The 16,274-nt window shown below is 38.0% G+C and overlaps 1 non-coding gene across 1 annotated transcript; it reads right to left on the reverse strand.

Annotated features, from left to right (window-relative positions):
* Window positions 1-2,620: 2,620 nt before the first annotated feature.
* On the reverse strand, window positions 2,621-10,280 carry LOC100619851 (uncharacterized). Its single transcript, XR_008912044.1, has 3 exons — window positions 10,187-10,280; window positions 7,564-7,673; window positions 2,621-5,580 (listed from the first exon to the last, which is right to left on the reverse strand). It is a non-coding gene; the product is annotated as an uncharacterized LOC100619851 (transcript).
* Between the last annotated feature and the right edge of the window lie 5,994 nt (window positions 10,281-16,274).

Below are 16,274 nucleotides of genomic sequence, written 5' to 3' on the forward strand. Positions count from 1 at the left end.
GCTTCTGGAGAGATTAGTTTCCGGAAAGGCCTCCAGCTTTGATCCTCCAGCTGAGGGTCCTCCAGTAGAAGGTTAATGAGTCCCTCCTGGTTTGAGCCAGACTGGAGCAAATATCTAGTGTGGTAGTTTAGATATCTTCTCTACCCACTTTCTCATTTCTCTACTTTCACTCTTTATACCTTTTTTGTACATAAACTGCTAAAAAAAAAAGTCATTTTGAGTTGTTATAAATTGCCAACCACAATTCTCATATTTAGTCCAACCATAAATTTAATCCCTACTGTATGTAAGCTTCTGTAAGGAAGAAAATGGCTTTCTGTTGTCTGTGTAACCCCCTTAGCCTGACAATGTCTATTAACTTGACTGAGGGGATTGAACTAGATGGCCTATTAATAGGCTTCTACCTCTAGATTTTATATTAGAAATAAAATTTCATGTTATATTTATTATGGGAATTTTAGTTCCATGAACCCAAGAAGACATTCACACCTCTTTTTAACACTGATCTTATGTATCACTTTAGGAAGTAGAGATTTCCCATCACAACACTGAAGCTAAATGGTATATCCTGGACTTTTGCAGGTTTCCAGAAGATAACTTTAAGGGTCCTTGTAAGTCTATTTTCACAATCAACCAAAAATTACTTAACATAATTGATAAGATTGAATCATCTAGCTTAACATTTCCACGTCAAGTACTTGTTACTTTTATAGAACAGCCAGATTTTTTTTTTTAAGCATTCATTTCTCTTGAAGGCCAGGGCAAGTTGAAAAAGGGTATCATGGAGACAGGAGCCCTGAAAATAATCCCTTTTCTCAAATACAGAAAATGAAATGTGCCTGGTTGATTTTAGTAGCTCAGGGTGGGAAAATTTTTCCAGGAAAATCTATACTTATATTTTAATACAGGTTCATATTAAATTTCGCTACTCTCAGCAATACAATGATCTGGGACAATCCTGATTTATGACTAGGGATGCTATCCACTTCCAGAGAAAGAACTGTTGGAGTTATCTTTCACATCAGTGTTTTTTGGGTTTTATTTTGGGGTTTTGATTATATATGTCTTTGCTCTTACAACAATGACCAATATGTAAATGTTTTACATTACAACAAAAAAAGGAAAAAAAAACAGCAGGTTCATATTTAATAGAGTTGGGATGCTGACAGTTATCTAGGGCATCTAGAACACTCATATAACTAATATCCCACAAAGACAAGTGTCTCATTCTAGGTCTTATAAGTGGTAAAAGGCATAAATGTAGTAGAAAGACACTAGGTTCAGAATTCAATTATTAGTTTAAATACTAACTCTGTGCCACTTACTGCCTGTGTGTGACTTTGGGCAAAATCTCTCTTCAACTTGATTCCTCAACTGTAATATAAGGGAATTAGACTAGATGACTTTAGGTTCCTTGTAACTCTAAGTCTGATTTTGTGAACTTGAGTACATCAATCTCCCTAGTTTTTAGTATTTTATTTTGAAATTCTAAAGCTATTAACCAATTCAAAAATAAGTCAAACAAAATTTGAAGCTAGAACCCATCTCCAAAGCCAGCATTCTGCATGGTACCATGTTGACCTTACTAGCTCAGAGGTTTTAGTTCTTTTCTTGCTTTAGGTCTTCTCATTCCCATGCCAAAAGTGGGAAGAGCATGACATTTACTTTTCAGCATAAATTTACAATGGGCTCCATCTCATTTAAAAAGGAATAGCTCTTTCTGCTGGGGAAGCTAATTGCACCATAGGTCTCTAGTTTCACTGCCTTCACTAACCTACACATACTCTATATCATTATTAAGTGATGGGTTATACAGGGCAATTTGGGATTAGCAAAGGGCTGAAGGAAAAAAAAAAGCAGTTGCAATTTCTTGAAACCTGAAAAGTGTATTCTGGATCCTAGAAACTCGACCATATGTTAAGGACTTAGTATGCCAGGAAAAAGCAACAATTCAATATGCCCTGTGTATAACTAAAATTGAGGATAAGGTAATAGTACCAAAAGAGGTATGGGTAAATTTTTTAATTTCTAAGTTTTGTTTTCCATTCACTTATTTAAAATTTTCTTCCTCTACTTAATTTCTCTTTTCCTATCTCATTTTTAAAAGTGTGTAGCCTTAGTAGGTGGTACCAAGATGAAGAAGCTAAGAGTACAAGCCCAGAATTGGATTGAATGTATGTGGTCTATGCACCACCCTAGTTAAGTTTGGAGGCCCATCACTAGGATGGTGGGTCATAAATGTTGGGGCCACACCAACTTTAAATCCATTTACTGTCAATAGAACATATAAACAATATTACCAGAGATCCCCTACCTTATTATAGGTTCTTAGAAATCAAGTACAATTGTTACCTACCTATCGAGCAACCAAATTAAGATGACAAATACATTCAGAGCAATATGCCTTAGAATTCTCAAAAGAAACTTACAGCACATCAACATTCTTTGGCAGAAAGGCATCAAGCCAAAACCTGAAAGTATTTAACTTCATTTTTGGTTTGGGAATTATAAAAACTCAAAATGGGGGCATAGAAGGGTCCAGAGAGAACTAGAGGATGCATAAGATGAGAGAACAGGAGGAAAACTGGAAACTGAAAAATGGGCATTTATAAAACAAAGGTTGGCATTGTACAAAATAGCATTTTATTTCATATGGAGAACTGTCATTATTAGTACAATAGGATTTGAAATGATTACAAAAGATAGAGAAAATAACGAGAATCCCGGCATCCTATAGGAACCAAAACCCTGAGCTTAAGTTTGGCCAGGATATCTGAAACATGACACTGTTCCCTCAAAAGTTAAGAAACAGGTTTTCCTGGACTTGTAAAGCATTAGCTGTAAACTAGAAGGTGATGGGGGTGAAGTTGGAGGGAAAATTATTTCAGAGGAGCTAAATTGCACCCAAACTAAGTTAATGGCCTTTACAATTGTTGAGAAAACTTGCTTTTAAAAGACCAAGGTTCTAAAGTTTTCAAAGTTGAGGTCAGAGAGACTTGTTACAAAATCACTTGTTTTTAATCAAGCACACAAGCAAATACTTAATAGATCATGTAACAGCATCAGATATTCCGAAATGCTCTAAATTTTTTTCTTCTTACTATAAAAGCTTATGAGTCCAAAGGATTAGTTTGAAGCACAACACTATTATTGCCAAAGCCATCTGTGCCAATTTATTTCTATTCTCTTGCAATACATACAGACAACACTTATAACCTGAACTTGAAAATTCATGTTAATGGTCACAGAGGAGGGAATCCAGGGAACTAAGTGCAGATGAACAGGAAAAACACATCACCATTCCGAAAAACTCAAGTGACTTACTAATTTGTAGATTAACAGCATTATCTCTGAATAAAAAGGAAAATATTATTACTGTTACTATAGTGATTTAAGCTCTCAAATCCCAAGAATAATAGATCTCATTTCAGCTATTATATCTTTTGCTGAGAATAGGAGAGTTCAGGGAGCTAATGAAAATTAGAAAACACATTAGAGAATCTACATTAACAAATTATAAAAGTAGAATAATGATAAGAGAGAAAACCTTTAAATTGACATGGAGAAAATTATTCTCCACTGATTAAAAACATGAGCTTGAATCTTTGTACCAATAAATCTTCCTTCTCTTTTAAAACATTTTAAAATGTGTCAAACACCACAAGGACAAAAGCCTTCCATTCTAAAATCCAAAAATTAATCCATCACTTCTTTGCATGAAATTAAAACTTCCTTTCCCTTATAATTTACATAAAGCCTGATCAGTACAAAAACTGAACGACCATTAGCATGTTCTTGTACCATCTGACTGTAACAAACCTTAAAAGCACCACATGGAAATCTGCAAGTGAAAAACCACCAAACTTAAGGATAGTAGGAATCAGTCTTTCACTCTAAAAGATCAACAAACTCACAATAAATCCCAATGCAAGTTTACATCATTTTCTGTTGGGAGGGGTAAAAGTTAAAGGAAGAGTGATCCAGGAAAGGAGGGTGGTAGTGGAGACAAAGTTATGTTGTTTTGTTTTGTTTTTTTCTCATTTTTATTAAAGCTGGTTTAACATAGTAAAGGCATCGACTTCCTTCCTGCATGGATTCTCCAACTTGATACTATAAAAGGGAATTATTTGTTCTCTTTGAGTACACTTGTGAAAAGGGAATCCGTTATTCTCTTTGCCTAGTTGTAGTTAGCACTTTAGTTAACAATAACTTTGAATCAACACAAGCTTGAACTAGGTGGGAGAGCTTACAAACCACTTAGTGAATTCACACCTACCTAGTGCTAGGTGAGAAGCCAGCAAGCTACTTAGAGAGCTCCATCCTTTTTTCTAACTCAAAGTCAGAAACTTCCTTTTAAGAATCCACAAGAGTTCACACCCTCAGAAACTTAACTTTTTTGTAAGAGTTCACACCCTCAGAAACTGTGAACCCCCTGGGAAGTGCTAAACAATTTGGAAGCTGTGATTGGCCCCTGTGAAGAGAGGAGACAAGAAGCCACTATAAAAGGCCCTGAATTTCTGAGGTTAAGGAGAGTGGACTCCAAGAAGAGAGTCACTTCAAGAAGAAAGTTGGCCTCAGGAGTCATCTTCAGCTCAAGTCATTGTCTTGACCTGCCTCTTAAAAGGAACTTGAGTAAGTGGATAGCTGGTTTTCCCTCCCTGTCTTCTGGAGATATTTTAATTCTAGTTGAAGGTTAACAAGTCCTGGCTGAGCCAAACACTAGAACAATATTTAGTTAGATAGGTTAATGTCTTCTCTACCCTTTTGTTTTTCTCTACGTTCACTCCACCTCTTTTGTAAATAAAAGATTTATAATTTTCATATATTTAGCCAAACCATTAATTTTAACACAATACCAAACGAGTTTTCCTGGTATATTTGCCGCGGCTTTTATGAGGTTTCTCTTCTCTGTGCCGTTTCATATGTTGACTAAGGTGAGAACTCTGGCTAAAGCACCTGCCACATTCAATACACTGATAGGGCTTCTCTCCTGTGTGGGTTCTCTGATGTTGGATGAGATGGGAACTCTGACTGAAACACCGGCCACATTCATCACACTGATAGGGCTTCTCTCCAGTGTGAATTCTCTGGTGTTGAATGAGATTTGAGCTCTGTTTAAATCTTTCCCCACACTCAGTACATTTATAGGGCTTTTCTCCAGTATGGACTCGTCGGTGCTGAATGAGGTTTGAGCTCTGAAAGAAGCTTTTCCCACAATCAGCACAGATATGGGATTTCTCTCCAGTGTGGATTTTTGCGTGCTGGAAAAGAGTTGAACTCTGACTGAAACCTTTATCACACAGAGTACATTTATAGGGCTTCTCGTCTAGGCTGTTTCTAAATCTACTAAAACCTGCGTCATATCGGGAAGTCATTCCCCATCTCTTCCACTGCTGTGCTGTCTTACACAGATTCTCATTGGTTTTTCCTTGATTTGTGCTTCGGGAAATACTTCCTTTTTCTCTTCTTAACTGCATTCTGAACAGTTTAAAAATAGTCTTGCTGACTACTTTCTATTGTTTTCCTCTTTGATCCAATGTTGTTTCACTTTTTTTGTAGGAGAATAAATCCCATAATTTTCTAAAGGGGGGAAAAATAACCAGACCTTAGTTAATTCCTCTGTGAAGAAGAAATAAAAGAAAAGAATACTATACAGTAGTGATTTTTCTTTAAGAACTCCATGGTGTAGGTCAATCTTACTTGGCCAACTAGAAACCAGTCTACAATGAAAGAAAAATATATTAGACATCAACAAGTGCAATGTGTAAGCAAGTATGAGAAAAATATCTGTTAATTCTATACTCTCAGATATTAGATAAATCTTAGGAAATTAGGTCTTAAAATGGAATACCATATCAAAATCTTGGCTGTATTTGTAGCTGCCTTTTTTTTTTTAAATGGGCACTTGTAAATGGGAAAAGGTGGGAAGGGAAATATATCTACTGATGAAATTGTGAACTGATCTAATTGTTCTAGAAAACAATTTGGAAATATACTCAAAATCACTTAGTTGTGCAAACTCTTTTACATAGAAATATCACTACCTGGCCTAGACCATGAAAGAATTCAAAGCCAAAGTGAAATAACATGTGTAAAAATACCTATAGTAGCACTTTTTGTTTGTTTGAGTAAAGAACTGAAAACATCAGCTAGATCCTGGTTAAAGAAATTGATATAGGAATGTAATGAAATATTACTGTGCCATGAGAAATGTTCAATATAAAGGAATCATAGGCACTTGGAAAGACTTAAATAGACTAATATAGTGTATGGAACCAGGACAATGTACACAATGACAAAAATAATATGAAGATAACTGAAAAATATCCAAATACCAATCAATGCAGTGACCAATGATGCCATCCAAATTCTGATAACAAGGAAAAGCATTCCACTTTTTAGTACAGGTGATGGCCTAGGGTTACAAAATGAGATATAGGTTTTTGAGCAAGGTGTAGATGGTTTATTTTGTTTTGCTTGATTATATTCATCACTTATTTGTTGGATGGGAAGGCTTCTTTTGGGAGAGAGAAATGACTTAGCAAAAAGAGGTATAGATTAAAAATATATGTAAAATTTTTAAGTACACATAGCATTCAGAAGAGGGCCAAAGAGGTAAATTTTTATGTTAAATTTAAAACACAATTTTTAAAAAACAAACAGCAAAGAAATGCAGTTTCATATACAATTCTCTTTTTTGTCCTTGTTTATTGGAATATTTGTATCAATGACAAGGTTCATAATAAAAAATCAATTTTAAAAATTATGCCAAATAAATGAAGTAGTAAAATGTGAAGATATGTTGAAAAAGGTACACCTATAATTTCTTAATGGGAAAAGACCATTCTAAAAAAAAATTTAAGTTCAAGATATATGCTTTTATAAAAATGTTCAAAATTTGAAAGTACTCATACATGTAATAATAAATAGGTATCCAATATTTCCTAATATCTTATAGATCCTGACCTAGGTTTTAGGTGTTCTTTACTTGCAATAAATACAAAAACATATTGTATTATGTGAAAGTCATGATGTTTTCTGTTTGTATACCTTAACAATTCCAACCTTAGAAATCTAAATTATTAATTATAGCGTAGTACTTAACAATAAGGGTTTCATTCTATAAAAGAGTTTCTGCATCTTTGTAATATCTGATAGTTTTTGGAAGTGGTTTGTCTTGTTTTTTTTCTGGCTAGGAAGCAATCAAAAGGAAAAGAAATAATACCTCTCAAAAAAATAAAACGGCAACATGATAATTTTCCCAGGTGAAAAAAGGGGAATTATTTAAATTCTTTGCTCTTCAGTGAAGTGCAATGGAAAAAGAGAAGAAAAAAATAATTGATGAGTTTAATAAGAGGGAAGTAATGGTGAATAGTGCTGCTAATATATGGTCACATGAAATGTTAAAATCAAAGTTTTAAAGTATCCAGAAGCTTAAAGATAACAAGTTTTAAAGGTTTACAATTTGCATTTTATATTTTTCAAAAAGGCCTTGGATCTGTTCAAAATAGCAGTCTTTACTACCATCTCCAATGGTGAGAGTTCATGAAAGCTATTACTTACTTTGAGTGTAACAAAATGATTGGTCCTCTTCCTGTTGTGTAGCATCACCTTCACACAGGGTCTACACTCTGAACTGAGAACTATCCTGAGTCAGTCCAAACTAAAGAACACTGGGAGAAGAATATGAAATCATACATTACACACTTGAGCTTCTACATGCATAAATCCCACAGTTTACTCCCTAAAGAAGAGGCCCAAGAAGACAATTTCCCCTCCCCATTACCAGTATCTTTTAGAAACTGAAGGAGGTCTAGTTGTACACTATTGTCCTTCAAGGTCCACCTCAAGTACCACTTTTTTTTTTTAATTTTTATTTAATTGATTAATTAAGAAAACTTTTCCATGGTTCATGTTCTTTCCCTCCCCTCAGGTACTTCTTAAAAGTGTTGTCCTTCTTCCCAGTTGTAATGTCTCTAATTATCTGTTTATTGGAATACAATGAAACCTCCTCAAGGACAGGTTCAGTTGTCACGGTAACTGTAGCCAATGCTAAATTTAACAAGCATTTAAAGTACCTACTATGTGCTAAGCACTGGGAATACAAAGGAAAATACCAGGGGGCTTACAATTTCCTCAGAGGGAGAGGAAAAATAGGCAATAAATATAATATAGTTTGAATGTGATGAGAAATACAGGGAAAGATAAGATTAAGTTCTGGGAAATGGGGGCAACCTATGGAAATACATGAGAGGGAGGAAGAGAGAGGACACTCCAGTGGCCAGTATTGGACAAATGAAATATGTAGTGCTGTGAGAAATAAACCTAGAAATGGGTGAAGACCTCCAAAGACAGACTAAGGAGCAGGAATCTAACTGAGATGCTGTCCTTCATTCCCTCTTTCACATGTTCATTCCCATCACATTTCTTTTGGATCCCCTAGACATGTGACTTCAGTTACAGAGTTCCCGCTACTGCTCTACCAGTAAGCCTATGATTTGAAATCTCCAGTCTGCGAGTTGTCTGGAGCACTAGGGACAATCTGGGTGTCACTCAACCAGTATGCAAAAGGCAAGACTCGAACCCAGATCACTTTGAGGCCATCTCTCTCTCCACCACATCCATGGTTCTTTGTTAACCAAGATCAAAGAAAATCTAAAAACATCTGGGCTGAATGACCTCAATCAAGTCATCCTATGTCTCAGAGTCTCAATTCCGTCTTCAAAAACAGGGGATGTTCTTAACCTGAGGTCTCAAGGCATCTGTAAATATATTTCAGGGGAGTCCAAGAACTTGGAAGGGTAAAAAAAAATGCATCTTTATTTTCCCTAAGCAATAGTTCCTTCTGTAATCTCCTGCATTTCATTTTATGCAATTAAAAACATTATTCTGAGAAAGGGTCCACAAGACACAAGAATAAGGAGAGTCCCTGCTCTCAAACACCCAAATTGCCTCAAGGGTCACAAGTTGGCATAATAAAAGCAAAGCTGGTTAACATTGGCACAGCACTCTTAAGTATGCAACCTCCTCCCAATTTCTATTAAATGTTACCTCTTTCTTTCCCCACAACCACCTCAGGAGACCAGGTCAGTCCAATAACCAAACTGTGAGCTTTACTCCTCAAAGAGGCAACAAGCCCAAGCTTGTCTCAAGCTACCACATTTGTGCACTGGGGCAGCTTATCTTAAAGCCCCAACCTCTGAGGGTGATGATGAGTATCAAAACACCCCCTGGAATCCTAAATGAGCATCAATTATCATCTGTTCCAGCCTCACCTCCTGATGAGGAGGTGCTTTCTAATCAGCTAGTGACAGCCCCAGCTAAGAGGGTGAAGAAGGAGCAAGACTAGGGGCTGAGGCAGCCATTTATAAATAGCATGACCCCTGGGCAAATCACTTAGCACCCTTCTGCCTCAATTTTCCCACCTGTAGAGTGGGGATAATAATGTCCATCCCCCAGGAGAGGATCAAAAGAAATGACATTTGTAAAGTGCTTTGCAAACCTTAAAGCCCTGTATAAATGCTAGCTATCAGTTTATTTTCACCAAATTATCACTATTACTACTATTGTTATTATACTTGCTACAAGTTATTATAATTACTTTTACTGCTGCTATTATTACTGTCACTTTCCCTGTTATTATAATATTTATTTACTTAAAAACCTTTACTTTCTGTCCTAGAATCAATACTACCTATTGATTCCAAGGTAAAAGAGCGGTATGGGTTAAGCAATGACGGTTGTGACTTGTCCAGGGTCATACAGCTATTTTACTGTTATTATTAATAAATTTCCGAACGGAATACATCTCTATTTTGGGGAAAGGGAGGTGAGTGAATATTTTGTTGGCCCTGGTATGGCACAGAATAAGGCTCAAGGATTAGATGTTGGGTTGTTTCTGACTTGGTCCCCCTCTTCCCCCCCCCCCCCCTCGACAACGACTTCCTTAAGGGGGGGGTGGGGAAGGCCCAGAGCTCAGCTTCCTCATCTCTGCGACAACAAACACCGCGGGGCCTAGCTCCCGAGTCCCCGCCCCACAGGTCAGCCGACCCAGCTGGAGCACGACCCAAGCCCTGGGGGCGCTCCCACTGCTGGCCGCGGTAGCGCCCCAGAAGGCAGGAGGAAACGGTCGCGCGCGAGTGGAGCCCGGACCACGCAAGCTCGACAGGAGGCCCCACTCACTTACCACCACGGCGGCCAGTGGCCTCACTCCGCAAATAGCCCCGACTCCCGCCCCTCCTTCCGGAAGCCGGAACGACGATTTCCGCCGTGGTCGCTCTAGGACCCAGAGGCTCGACTCGATGGTTTTAACCCGTTGGGGCCCATGGAGCCTCGAGGGCGACTCGCTCTAACCTGGGCTACCTTTACTTGGTCTGTAGCTCGGGTTCCAGAGTATGCGAGTGAGCACCGCGCCATGCCACGGCCTAAGCTGCTCGGTGGTGCTGTGGGTAGGGCACTGGACCTGACGTCGGGAAGATGTTCAAATCCTGCCCCGAACACTATCTCAGTCCCTCCCCCCCCCCCCCCCTCCGCACATGGGAATTAATAATGGCTCTGACCTCCTAGGGCTGTATTGAGGATTCAATGGGATAATATTTGTAAAACTCTTTGCCAGCCTTAAGGCAGCCAGGTTGTTTCAGTGAAAAGAGAGCATGGACATGGGTTCAAATGCCAACTCAGACACTTCCTAGTTGAGTGACCGTGGGCAAGTCATGCTTAGTGCTTGTCCTTCTGTCTTAGAGTTGCTACAAGGCCAAAAAGAAACGGTTTTGTTTACCAATTACATATAATAACAAATTTCTACATGTTTTCCAAAATCATATGATCCAAATTGTCTCCATCCCTTCTCCCCTCCCCCTCCCGGAGTTGGCAAGCAATTCAAGCTGGATTATGCATTATTCTTTGCCACCCCAAAAAGGGCAGCTATAAATATTTTTGTATAAACAAGTCCTTTCCCATTTCTTTTTTATCTCTTTAAGATACAGACCTAGTAGTAGTATTGCTGGATCAAAAGATATAGATTCTTCTATAGCCTTTGGGCATAATTCCAAATTGCCCTCCAGAATGGTGGAGCAGTTCACAACTCCATTGGCAGTGCATTAGTGTCCCAATTTCCCCACTGAAATAAAAGAAGTAAACTGACTAGAAACTGTTTCTTCAGCAATGACTGCTGTTCTCTGGCTGGCTGTGACTAGAGAGAACTGCTGAGGGAACCTAAGGCTACTTATTTGTAATGGATTGTAGAAATGAGAAATGCTGAGGGAATGCCACCACACAGGGATACTGGTACACAGGGGAACTACTTATAAAGGAATGTCCTGGGATTTTCTCTGGGGTTTGCCTGCTGATCCCTACTGATGGCTGATGGATCAATCTATTTCCTAACCTCCTTCCTCCCTCACTCCCTCCCTTTTCCAACCCTCTCCACTCAGTTCTTCTTGAAGCCTTGGCTCCTTCCCTCCCCACTTGAGTAAGCTATAAAGATATTCTTTTCCTTTCCTTTTTCCAAGTCAAGGGGTTTATTGGGATAACAGGATGGGAAACTGAGGCAAGAGAGATGAGGATTTCCCTAAACTATGGGGATAATTTTAGAAAGGTTTGAGGAAGTATTCCCGTCACAAGCTATGACTCTAAGACAGTTAGGGAGATAGAGGACAACTGTTTGAATATTCTTTCTTCTTCACCAAGAAAATCTCTTCTTCAGTGTCAACTTCAACTGCTCAGAACCAGAGAAACCCAAAAAACCAAATCAGCTTCACAAAGGTCTTTCAGCCAGGTTCAAACCTCCAGGGAGAGAGAGTGTGACTTCCAGTCAGAGACAAAGTCCAAAAGCCAAGTTTCTCTTCTCAGTGTGGCCAGCAGAATCCCAACTGCCACTCCTAGGAACATTCCATTGGAATCCTGGTTCTTGCATCTTGGTCCACAAGTCCTGCAAAACCTCTCTCTTTTCATGTCTCTATCACACCACATCGCCTCCAACATTTATCATTTTTCTTTACTGGCATATTGACCAATCTCATAGGTGTGAGGTGGTACCTCAAAGTTGTTTTAATTTGCATGTCTCTAATCAATAGGGATTTAGGACATTTTTTCATATGATTGTTGATAGCTTTGATTTCTTCATTTCCATCCTTTGATCATTTATCAATTAGGGAATGACTTATATTCTCATAAATTTGACTTTGTTCTTTATATATTTGAGAAATGAAACCTTTACCAGAAAATTTTTTTCTGTTTGTTGTTTCCCCACTAATCTTGGTTGTGTTGGTTTTGTTTGTACAAAACCTCTTAAATTTAATATAGTCAAAATTGTTCATTTATATCTTGTAATGTTCTCTAACTCATTTAATTATAAATTCTTCCAAGGGTTTATTTAAAAATAAAAAATGCTCTATTAAGCCCTAGCTATCATTAGTCATATAGTTTGAGAGGCTGACTAGGAGTATCTTAGAATCATAACCCTCCCCCCAAAATTTTACAAGAAAGGGCCAGAAGGGCCAGACAACTTGCTCAAAGTCACGCAATATGGGTTTGGCAGTGTGGGTCTAGAACACAAGTTTCTGGTGTTTTCTACCTTATTGGACCTTCTCTATCTATTGGCCATTCTCTAGCTGCCTCTAAACATGCTGTCTTATCCATCCTGGGAAGGGAAATATGGGGGACCCTGACCTTCACCTTGTTATTCCTTAAGAGCTATGATCCAATGTCTTTTCTTTCTTTGCTGAACCTCTAGATCAAGGGTTTACTACCTATGGTCCATAAACCATTTTTAGGCAAATAAGTCAATGACTGAGTTTCCATATAATTGCTTTCCTTTGAATGTATTTTCTTTTATGAATTTAAAATGTTATCTGGAGAATGGGTCGAAAGGCTTCATTCAATTGACAAAAGGAGCATCTATGTCATGACACCGAGAAAATCAAGAACTTTTTTTTTCTAGTTGGAAACTTCTGCTCTTTTTCTCTAGTTGGAAGCTTCTGCTCTCCCTGCCTCCATCCACTTCCTCCCTGTCACTCCCTTCTCCACCCCTTGCAACCTGTCTTTTAAAATTTGACAGTTATCAATCAGTCAGTCATTACATTTTTGTTCAGTGACTACTCAAAAAAGGCCAGCCATTGTACTAAGGGACTGGGACACAAAGCAGGCAAAAGACTATTGCTGCCCTGGAAGTGCTTATAGTCTAATAGGGGAGACAACATGCAAACAAGATATAGGGAGGATAAATAGGAAATTATTAAAAAGAGATTACCAACAATTTCTTAACTGCTAAATCCAACAGTCTTTTCTTAGTCCTTATCCTCTGCATACTGGCAGTACCCTCTGGTGGAAAGACAAGAAACACAGAATAGTGACATTAATTGGCTCTTCCTTTAGAATGTAGGTAAAAACATAACCTCAAAATTGTGGCAATGTCACTTCTTACTGATCCTCATTTTTCTCATCTGTAAAACAAAGAGGTTGGATTAGATGTACTCTAAACAGCTTCTGGCTTTGAAATTCTGTGATGCAATTCCTGAATGCCATAGAGGTACAAGGTAGTGTATAATGGATAGAATACTGAACTTAAGGACATGAGTTTGAATCCTTCCAGACATATGACCATGGGCAAGTTGCTTGACAGTCCTGTCAATTTATCCATCTCATGTAGAAAAAGAAGTATACACAGTATCTCCTTTACAGGATTATTTTAAAGGTCAAATTAAATAATATATGAAAAGCACTTTGCAGATGTTAAAGTGTTATATAAGTGTATCAGCAAGGAGCCAGGGGGTTATAGAAAAAGTAGTTAAAGTGGAAAGAAAAATACCCTGAATTCTATAGCCTTGGCCCTTTTAACTACTAGCTATATTACCCATGGGCAGGTCACTTATTCTTTCTAGGTGTCAGTTTCCTCTTCTATCAACATAACTAAGTTTCCATATAATTGCTTTCCTTTGAATGTATTTTCTTTTATGAATTTAAAATGTTATCTGTAACTTCTATAAACATAACTAAAAAATTCCATAAATATGTATATGCTATATAACATGTTTTTTTTAAAAAATTATTACTTCTATGTAAAATCTGTATCAGATTGCTTGCCATCTCTGGTTGGGGAGATGGAGGGAAAGAAGGAAGGAGGGAAAGAATTTGGAACTCAAAATGAAAAATAAATGAATGTTGATATTATCATTGAGATATTACTCATGATATTGTCTTGGTAAAGACAATAATCCATGCACAGTGTCACATACACTTTCTATGTAAATAGGAGCTATTGTTATTTGGTGTAGCAAGTGAGACAGAGTTTTAAATCACGGTTGCACCAACCCCAGGGCTGGGAATGTTAAGGGCTTCCTTTCCCAGAGCAGCCAAAGGAAACAGAAAGTAAGGCCTGGGGCCTTTGGTGAACAGAACATATTGTGTGTCCTGGGAGGCTTGATTCACACAGTCAAGAAAGCTCTTATTGCACATGGGTCAGAGGTTTGAACAGGAGACATGTGAGAGGTCACACAAGCACGGCTTCATCTCTTAATCATTTCCTCTTCAACAAAGCCCCTGAGACCTAAATAACAACAGCTCTAGCTGCTTATGGAGCACTTTTCACGTCCAGAGGTGCTTCTTATCTTTTTTTTTCTTTTTTTAAACCAAGGCACAAGAATAAATAGACCACAAGAAAGTTTCATTGTCCTTCTGAAAAGGGAGTCCCCTTCCTTCGGGCCACTGTTTCCAGTGAATGCATGCAGGAGAAAAAAATAGCTAAGCTTTATATAGCCATCCTCTGAGCTAGGGTTACAAGGATGACCATAATTTTTATTCCCATTTTATGGGAATTTATTAATTTTACTATTTACTAATTTTGGATAATTCGATCATAGTTCTACAGGACAGTAAGTATAAGAGTCAGGATCTTGGTTCCTGTTTAAGAGCAGTGGGGAGAAGCAAAGGCTCTGAGAAACAAACTGCCTGGCTAGCCAGCATCAGAATTAAAGTCTTTTTTTGTCTGTGGAGAAATCTCCTGCCATTAGCAGCATTTGTGAACATCAAGTGAAGGTTAACAAGTCCTGGCTGAGCCAAACGTTGGAACAATATTTAGTTAGATAGGTTAATATCTTCTCTACCCTTTTGTATTTATTTCTCTACTTTTACTCTTTCCACCTCTTTTATAAATAAAAGATTTATAATTTTCATATATTTAGGCAAACCATTAATTTTGACACTTACAAGGGGAAGGCTGAATAATGAGCCTCCAAAGCTGTATTTTATGACTCAAGATGCTGAATATCTTGGTCTTTAATCACTGACCAATTAATTTATTGGTTATTGCTAACCTGATTAATACATTCATTTTCTAGACCAGAACCCAGTATCTCAGAATTTCTAATCATCACAATATGTACATTTATATGTTTTCAAAGTTTTATATTTTTCCAAGTTATTCCCATACCCATTTGATCCTTACAAAAAAGCCCCTAAAATGGGGGCAGCTGGGTAGCTCAATGGATTGAGAGTCAGGCCTAGAGATGAGAGGTCCTAGGTTCAAATCTGGCCTCAGACACTTCCCAGCTGTGTGACCCTGGGCAAGTCACTTGACCCCCATTGCCTAGCCCTGACCACTCTTCTGCCTTGGAGCCAATACACAGTATTGACTCCAAGACAGAAGGTAATAGTTAAAAAAAAAAAGCCCCTAAAATGTGGAATTTTTTATTTCTGTTTTATAGAAAGAAAGCTGACACCTAGAAAGATTAAATGACCTGCCCATGGGTAACATAGCTAGTAAGTAGAAGGGTCAAGGCTAGAACTAATATAGCATTTCAAGGTTGTTGGATTTTTTTTTTATACACACTTTTGATCTTAGAATCAATATGTGTATTAGTTCCAAGGCAGAAGAGTGGTAAGGGTTAGGCAATGGAGATTGAGTGACTTGCCCAGAGTCACACAGCTAGGAAGTATCTGAGGCCAGATTTGAACCCAGGACCTCCCATCTCCAAGCCTGGTTTTTGTGAAGATTAAATTTAACTCTCCCCTGATTGTGAAAATGAAATTAACTCTCCCTTGATTGTGAAGATTTAATTGTAACCCCTGCCCATTTTTAGATTTAATCACCAAAAGTATAAACAGACCATTCACACTTGAGGGGGGAGGTCTGTGACCCACGTGGGCAATATTGGGTGATGAATCAGAATTAAACTGACTGCCCCTGGGCAGTCCTAAAGCAAAGCTTCAACTGTGATTGGTAGACTTAATATTAGGGGAAGGCACAGGAAGTGCCGCAAAAGAAAGTGTCTTTAAAA

This window comes from Monodelphis domestica, chromosome 1, assembly GCF_027887165.1.
Source record: "Monodelphis domestica isolate mMonDom1 chromosome 1, mMonDom1.pri, whole genome shotgun sequence".
In the NCBI taxonomy this organism is placed as follows: Eukaryota; Metazoa; Chordata; class Mammalia; order Didelphimorphia; family Didelphidae; genus Monodelphis; species Monodelphis domestica.